Source organism: Rutidosis leptorrhynchoides, chromosome 4, assembly GCF_046630445.1.
Source record: "Rutidosis leptorrhynchoides isolate AG116_Rl617_1_P2 chromosome 4, CSIRO_AGI_Rlap_v1, whole genome shotgun sequence".
In the NCBI taxonomy this organism is placed as follows: domain Eukaryota; kingdom Viridiplantae; phylum Streptophyta; class Magnoliopsida; order Asterales; family Asteraceae; genus Rutidosis; species Rutidosis leptorrhynchoides.
In genome coordinates, this window is record NC_092336.1 from 252204809 (window position 1) to 252213792 (window position 8984).

The window sequence follows — 8984 nt, forward strand, 5'->3', positions numbered from 1 at the left end:
CCCACTATATTAGCAGTAAACTTACCAACAATTTAGTTGATCCTTAACTTTCCCAAAAATCATTATCTTTATCGAAACCCTATCATATACTCATCCGCATCTTGTAACGAGAATTGCCATACCAATTACCGAGAATCAGCAATCAGTATTTTGAATCTCACAACGATTCTACATCAACAGTTATGTGTATACATATAACATTTATCTCATAGAATTATGATTTTCCATTCTAAAATTCTGAAAAGCACTCTAGCCTACAAATAAGTGCTTTGAGTTTTGAAAAACCTGAATGAAGCAGCAGAAACTATAGACAACCGTAAACGACCTTAACCTTCGGAGGTTTGATGAGAAAAAAATTGTATGTTGGCAAAGCTCAGAAATGTTGGAACTGGAAAATGATTTAGCAAACCATGAAGGAGGTTGTGGACAAATCACAAAGACTAAATCTGCCTTCATAGAATTCAAATGATTTAGTATCTGCTGAAGTCATTAACGAATACTTTGTTCCTGACACTACACCTTTACAAACAAATCATCATCATCATCCATCGATAGTAGAATTTCTAAGATATCATCGAATCTTTCATTATAAATATCCTCAATATTTCTGAAGATATTTTCATAACTATTATTATCTGAAATCATTTATCTATTCGCAATATCAGTGTTACATCAGAAAGGAAACTATTTTAGTTTCTAAATTCTGAAAAATTCGAATTTAAAATTTGAATGTTTTTGAAGTAATGTTGGGAATTGAAGCATGAGTTAGCATAGTATAATTACACTTGATCAACGTGATTATATTACAGTAAGTCATGCTGAGTTTCTAATGAAACATGATGATTCACAGACCATACCGTCATCATGTGCCATGTTACACGACTCTTACATTCTATCTAATCTATAAACATATCAGGAACATATTTTCTTGATAGTCCTATCTTTTCCCTTGAATTCTAGTAATTTGACAAGTCAGATTGTGCTATTACAATTTCTCTCTTAAAGTCGGGAGGAGAAAACAAAAGTATGGAATTCCAAAATATAAAGAAAATGAAGGGAATGTATTTATAGTATCAGACAGAGCAATCGAGACAGATTATTGCATTTAACCAAAGAAGATCCTAATTTCCTTAATTACCGAAGAACCAAATCTTATTACGAGGATTTCCTCTAAATCTCTTGAATTACGAAAATCAATCGTGACTACGTCACTGGTTAAGACGAATCTACTTTTACTCATTTCACTCTCCTGTGATAACTTCACTTGTACTCTTCACAAAAATTAAATTGTTTTATCTATATTACTCCATGATGATAAAACTCTAATTTTCAGCTCGTATGCGTCACGAAAACATATTTATTGTTAGCCATGACCATCCCAATCAAATTTTGGGACAAAATTTCTTTAACGGGTAGGTACTGTGACAACCCGGAAATTTTCGACCAAATTTAAACCTAATCTTTATATGTTTCCAACACGATAAGCAAAGTCTATAATGTTGAGTCTCGAAAACTTTGGAACTGTTTACATGAATGCATTTGCCCTTTTGACCATTCCCGATGATTCACGAACAATATATATATATATATATATATATATATATATATATATATATATATATATATATATATATATATATATATATATATATATATATATAAGTTATATTGAATGTATGTTTACATGGTTTAGAATTTATTTGAAAAATGATAGTAACACTCTATTATCATTTGATTGATAATAAACAAGTTATAAACGAACTTATGTGATTATAAAATAAACAGTGATCCGAAAATGAGCTATTTAATTTTAGGCTTATTACAAATATATTTAGAAGCTAATTAATAAATTTTAACACTTTTCATATTTTACCCAGAATCGAGAGGGACAATTGATGTAATTTTTATTTAATAAATTAATGATCAAATTTTATACCATAATGAACAAAATAAATAAATATAGTTAATTTAAATTATAGGATTTTTCTGAACACTTTTATCCGCCACTGATTTCGAAAGATACACAGTCCGGGAAAACTGTCGGTAGAAAGAAACAAATATTAAGCTGCTATACTATTTTAATATTGAATTCACGAACTCATGATATATTACTCTTCAATCACACGTTATTTATTTTATTTTATATTTATCAACTTGCACATGATGCATATATATGAGTGCAGGATGATTAACCTTTATCATCATCATTTTTTTTGATATTCTCTGCCCCTACACTCCATCTAACATCACCAAAACCTCACTTGTTTGATATCTATATCTATAATCTATTTCTACTTCTAAACGAACAACAAACCCCAAGATCAACCCAATTAACCATAATCGAGTACCATCATCGACAACCCACATACACAATTATAATCTTACAACCTTGACACCTGCAACCATCCAACTACTTGTTTGTTTATTCGACCAACATCTTACACAAACACATCACCATCTTCTCACTCGATGAACAAACCGCTCAAGCTTACCTCAAACAATTTCTACTGTATACGTCTTCTTGTTGCAACTCGAACACCACGAACCCAAATCACTTTCAAACATCATTAACCATCGAATGATACAGTTTCTGTTCCTAGTTAAGATCGAACACCACATAAACTTATAACTTACAGCTGCTACTAATTCTGTTATGTTTCTAATTTCTATTCGAACAAGATCAAATCAATCTAATTGGTTGGAGGCTACGTTGTTCGATCATCTCTATCACAGCCCCATCTTATCATACCACCGATCACTATTCCATCATCACCATATATAACAGGTTGGTATGATCCCAACTAGTCTACTTGTTATCTACTACTTGAACCCCTTCTGTTTTCATTTTTTTTGTTCAGTTTAAACATCAAGAGAATCATCATAAATTAGTACCTGTCACTGTTTCGGTTTAATGTTATTGAATACTGCTACTATTTCGATCATAAAACCACCATCCACCATTAAAACCAATTTATATAATCTGATCGAACGGTCCCATTCATCACCACCACACGCCATTTGTTTGTGTTTTCCTATTTCTTTTCACAGGATACTACCAAACACCACCATCTTTAATCATGATTACTTCCTGTTCAGCTTACCGTTTTCTGTTGCAGTCAACCCCCACGAACCACCATTAAATGCAGCTGTAAATCGTGATTTTCCTGCTCAATATTTCTGTTGACGATAAAGAAGATGATGATTCGCGATAATGAAAATGATAGTTTATGGTGATAATAAATGAAGTAAGATGATAATAGAGGTTACGGTGATGATGAAGAAAAGGATGAATGAAACCCTTTATTTTATTTATCTGAGCTGCTACTGATTTTTTTCATAAAACCACGATCCTCATTTTAATACTTGGGCAGTGCTTGGTTTAGATTTGTTTGTTGGGCCGTAGAGTTAATATTTCTATTGGGCTTCTGTTTCCCTGGTGGGCCGAATCAAGCCTGGGCCAGATTTTGTGCTAGGGACGAGTTAAATAGTTATTCGATACGTATAATTACTGAAATACCTAAATGGTCGAATGGTTGGAGGTGTGTTGGACAAACGGGAGGTCATAGCTTCGAGACTGGGAAGAGGCATTAATTTTTTTAAGGCCTTTACTTTGAGGTAGTAATCTCTTATTATTATTAGTGTTATTATTATTATTGTTATTATTATTTTTATTATTATTATTATTATTATCATTATAAGTATTATGATTATTAATAACATTATTATTATCATTATTAGTATTGTTATTGTTAAAAAAATTTATTATTTTTACAACTATATTATTACTATTATTATTATTATTATTATTATTATTATTATTATTATTATTATTATTATTATTATTATTATTATTATTATTATTATTATTATTATTATTATTATTATTATTATTATTATCATTTTTACTACTAGTATTATCATTATTATAAGTATCATTATGTCACGACCCGGAAAATTTCGACTAATTTTGAACCAAACCCTCGATACGATTTAATATCTTTGACAAGATAAGAAAAGTCTGTTAATCTAAGTCTCAGAATTTTTGAACTAATTACATGTATATCATTTACCCTTTGACTGTTCCCGACGATTCACAAACCTTTAAATTGTAAAAAAAAAAATGTATACATAAATAATTATATATGTAAATACATATATATTATAAATTACATATATTAACGACTATTATGTAAATTAGACAACTTAGGATAATTAAAATTTGTCATTTATAGACGTTTAATTAAATTTAGAGAGTCTATTGAATGTAAATGATTTCGAACAAAATTGGTCAATGTTAACAAAGTATTAGATATTATTATTAATATTGTCGTTAAGAACTGTTATTATTATTATTATCATTATTATTTATTTTTTTTATCATTTGAATAAAGCAATTTTATTATTATTGTTATTAGTGTTCTTATCAGTATTAATGATGTATCATCTTTATTGCCATATTCATCATTATTAATTCTATTAATATACTTAATAATGGTATGCATATTATTAATAATATACGTATACACTATATTCAGATATATTATATACATATACATATACTAAATACGATACATATATATATACTCATACATATACAATTAAATATATATATATATATATATATATATATATATATATATATATATATATATATATATATATATAGTATAAGTTTATATAACTAGAGCTAAATACATATTTATATACAAAGGATACCATATTCAGTTTTACATCACCATCAACTATATTAGATTGGTACTACCTGTCTAAAAAGTTTATTCACATCTCTATCATTAGTACAAATCAAATATTAAGCAGATTTGAATTTGTTTTGTTGTGATTTAATCTTTCTGTATTGTTTTGTCTGATTGAGAAATTGGTAACACGCTCTTTATATTAGTGATCAATCTTAGTGTTAATGAATTCATACGACTATCTAACATCAACAATAACTCATACATTACATCTATCCACTTCAATCTAATCGAATAACCCATCACCCACACCACCATCTTGTGATCCTTTTCTGCAAACCAAAGTGTAACTCACTTATATCTTGTTCGCTTGCATCAACTCACCACCTTTGATAATCACCACCACTTTCGTCGATACCATTATCAAACTCTCACCATTTTCTCAAAACCCGCCATCACCCCATATCTCTTCTCTCTCTCTTGTTAAAACCCGTCACCATCCATCGTGATCATCATCATAATGAACATCTACAACAACCATCATCACTTTATTCTTCTACCCAATTAATCACCACCATCGGTCATCACACCTGTTAACACCATGAACCACCAAATCACCTGCATATTATATTTTTATTTCGTTCTTCTTTTCTTTCCTCAAGCAACCACCTCCACTTTTTATTGTTTCATCTGCACAGCTGTTTCTGTCATTTCTATTTGAACCAAACGAGTCCCAACCACCATATTATATACTATGTTTTCTATCATTACCCTTTAATATTTTTTTATTTTTTTTCTCTTTCGAGCACTTATGAAAGGTGGGACAAATTGGTTTAGGTGTCCAATCATGAGGATTACTAGTGGACGTTTTTTTTTTAAAATTGATTGAAGTGTGGGACAACCAAATACCACAAATATTTCTTTCTTTTGATAAAGTAATAACCCACTTGAATTGGTTAGGGTATAATATTGTTGTTAATTGTTCCCAACAATAATCAACTTGCTAGCTAAAACAAAAAAAATAACATTCGGTTCCTATTGATGGCCGACCGAAACAAAAGAGGCAAGTATGGGACGTGCTATTTTTTTTTTAGTGATTAGGTGAGAATGATGTAATGTTAATAATGATAAGGAAGAAACGAAGTAGATGATGAGGAACGCGATGTCTGATTATGATGTAATGATATATCATGATATTCGATGATGATATAGTGGTGATTCAATGATGTCGTGATGTTAGATGATTGATGATGGTATTAAGATAGTATGATGATATGATAATAATGATGTTAACATAAAATCACAATGATTGATGATGAAGAAAATTGTAAAGAAGAAGAAGTATGAAAAATAGAAAATTTCGGGTTAAATAAAATTCAATATAGGATTAAATCAGATAATCGTGATAGACGAGATGGTTTAAGGGAGTGTCGAGTAATCGGGACGTCACGGGCTCAAGCCCGGACAAGGGCATTTATTTTTAAAAGCGACTTCCTTGAGGTAGTATTTTTAGTATTATTATTTTTAATATTATTATTATTATTATCATTATCATTATAATTATTATTAATATGTTAACATTAATATTATTTTTACATCATTATTATTGATATCATTTAAAAGTATCAATAAAATTTTTATATATATTAAAAGTATCATATTAATAAAAAAATTATCATTCTTATTAAAATTATCACTTTTATTAAAAATTATGATTATTATTTTCATTATTAACTAGTATCATTATTTCACTATTATAAGTAATATCATTTTTATTATTATTATTTTTATATTATCATAACAAATAAACATTTCTATGAACATATATATATATATATATAAATATATTAAGATATTAATATAAATATGTATGAAAACATAAATACATTGTATTATATAATATATAAAAATAAATATATTTAATTTAATAATTAATATAACTTAAAATTTAGTTATTCGATTACAAGTATATGTGTTAATATATATATACTGATATAGGTTCGTGAATCCGAAGTCAACCCTACACTTGTTAAATGACGTCATATGTATTTTTACTACAAAATACAATATGTGAGTTTCATTTGCTCCCTTTTTAATCGCTTTTGCAATATATATTTTTGGACTGAGAATACATGCGCTGCTTTTATAAACGTTTACAAAATAGACACAAGTACTTAAAAATATATATTCTACATTGAGTTGTACCACTGGCATATTTCCCTGTAGCTTGGTAACTACTATTTACATGGGTATTGTAAACGCGAATCCTGTTGATAGATCTATCGGGCCTGACAACCCCAACCGGACTGGACGACCAGTATTCAACGGTTGCACAGTACTTCGTTTCGTGACTACACTTGGTACGGTGTAGTGAGATTTCATAATAAAGGGAATATGCGACGTTGATTAAATGTTAAGTATGGTTACCAAGTGCTCAACCACTTAGAATGCTTTACATACACTTGCGAGTGTATTATGTTTATGATTATGAAATCTTGTGGTCTATTAATATATTGAAATGATTTTTATGATAAACCAATGAACTCACCAACCTTTTGGTTGACACTTTTAAGCATGTTTATTCTCAGGTACGAATTAAGTCTTCCGCTGTGCATTTACTCATTTTAAGGACATTACTTGGAGTCGATCATCGCAATGGACCAAATGTTGATGACTTCGTCCAGGTGGATAAGGACGGGTCTTTACACATTATTTTTAATATATTATTATCATTATTATTATTACTACAAATAAAATGACTAGTATTGTTATCAAAAATTATTATTATCAATATCATTATTAAACCTAATTATCAGTATTATGATCCTTATTTTAGTATTATCATAATTGTTACTTTTGCAAACAAAAGATATTTATATATAAAAAGTATATTACATACTATATTTTATATGAAATGTTATTAACTATAATGATAACTAAATTAAATATAGCGTATAAATATATTTTAATATATTATAAGTAATAATATAAACACATATATAAATATAAATATTAATTTCAATACATTATATATACATAACATTAAGTTATAATTTAATAAAATATTATAATAATATATATATATATATATATATATATATATATATATATATATATATATATATATATATATATATATATATATATATATATATATATATATATATATGAGACATATAATTTATATCACTAATAATTATATGTGAATTTATTCGATTACAATTATATGTGTTAATATATATAATTGATATAGGTTCGTGAATTCGAGGCCAACCTTGCATTGTTCAGTTCCGTCGCATGAATATTTTTACTACAAAATATCGTATAGTGAGTTTTATTTGCTCCTTTTTTAAATGCTTTTGCAATATATATTTTTGGGACTGAGAATACATGCGCTGATTTTATAAATGTTTGACGTAATAGACACAAGTACTTAAAACTACATTCTATGGTTGGATTATTAAACCGAATATGCTCCTTTTAGTCTGGTAATCTAAGAATTAGGGAACAGACACCCTAATTGACGCGAATCCTAAAGATAGATCTATCGGGCCCAACGAGCCCCATTCAAAGTATCGGATGCTTAGTACTTCGAATTTATCATGTCCGAAGGATGTCCCGAAATGATGGAGATATTCTATATGCATCTTTTTAAGGTCGGTTACCAGGTGTTCACCATATGAATGATTTTTATCTCTATGCAGTTTGCGAAATGCTTGATATGAGATGTATATTTATGGAAAAATGAAATCGTGTGGTCTATTAAAATAATGGAAATGATTGTTTATGATAAACCTATAAAGTCACCAACCTTTTGGTTGACACTTTTAAGCATGTTTATTCTCAGGTATGAAAGAAAACTTCCGCTGTGCATTTGCTCATTTAGAGATATTACTTGGAGTCATTCATGACATATTTCAAAAGACGTTGCATTCGAGTCGTTGAGTTCATCAAGAATATTATTAAGTCATTTATAGTTGGATATATTATGAAATGGTATGCATGTCATCAACTTTCGATGTGATGAAAGTTTGTCTTTTAAAAACGAATGCAATGTTTGTAAAATGTATCATATAGAGGTCAGAACCTCGCAATGTAACCATATGTTATTGTATTCATCCTTATGGATTAGGACGGGTCGCTTCATGTGGTATCAGAGCGGTGGTCTTAGCGAACCAGGTCTTGCATTAGTGTGTCTAACTGATAGTTGTTAGGATGCATTAGTGAGTCTGGACTTCGACCGTGTCTGCATGTTAAAAGTTTTTCTTATCATTTCTAGTCAGAAATCAT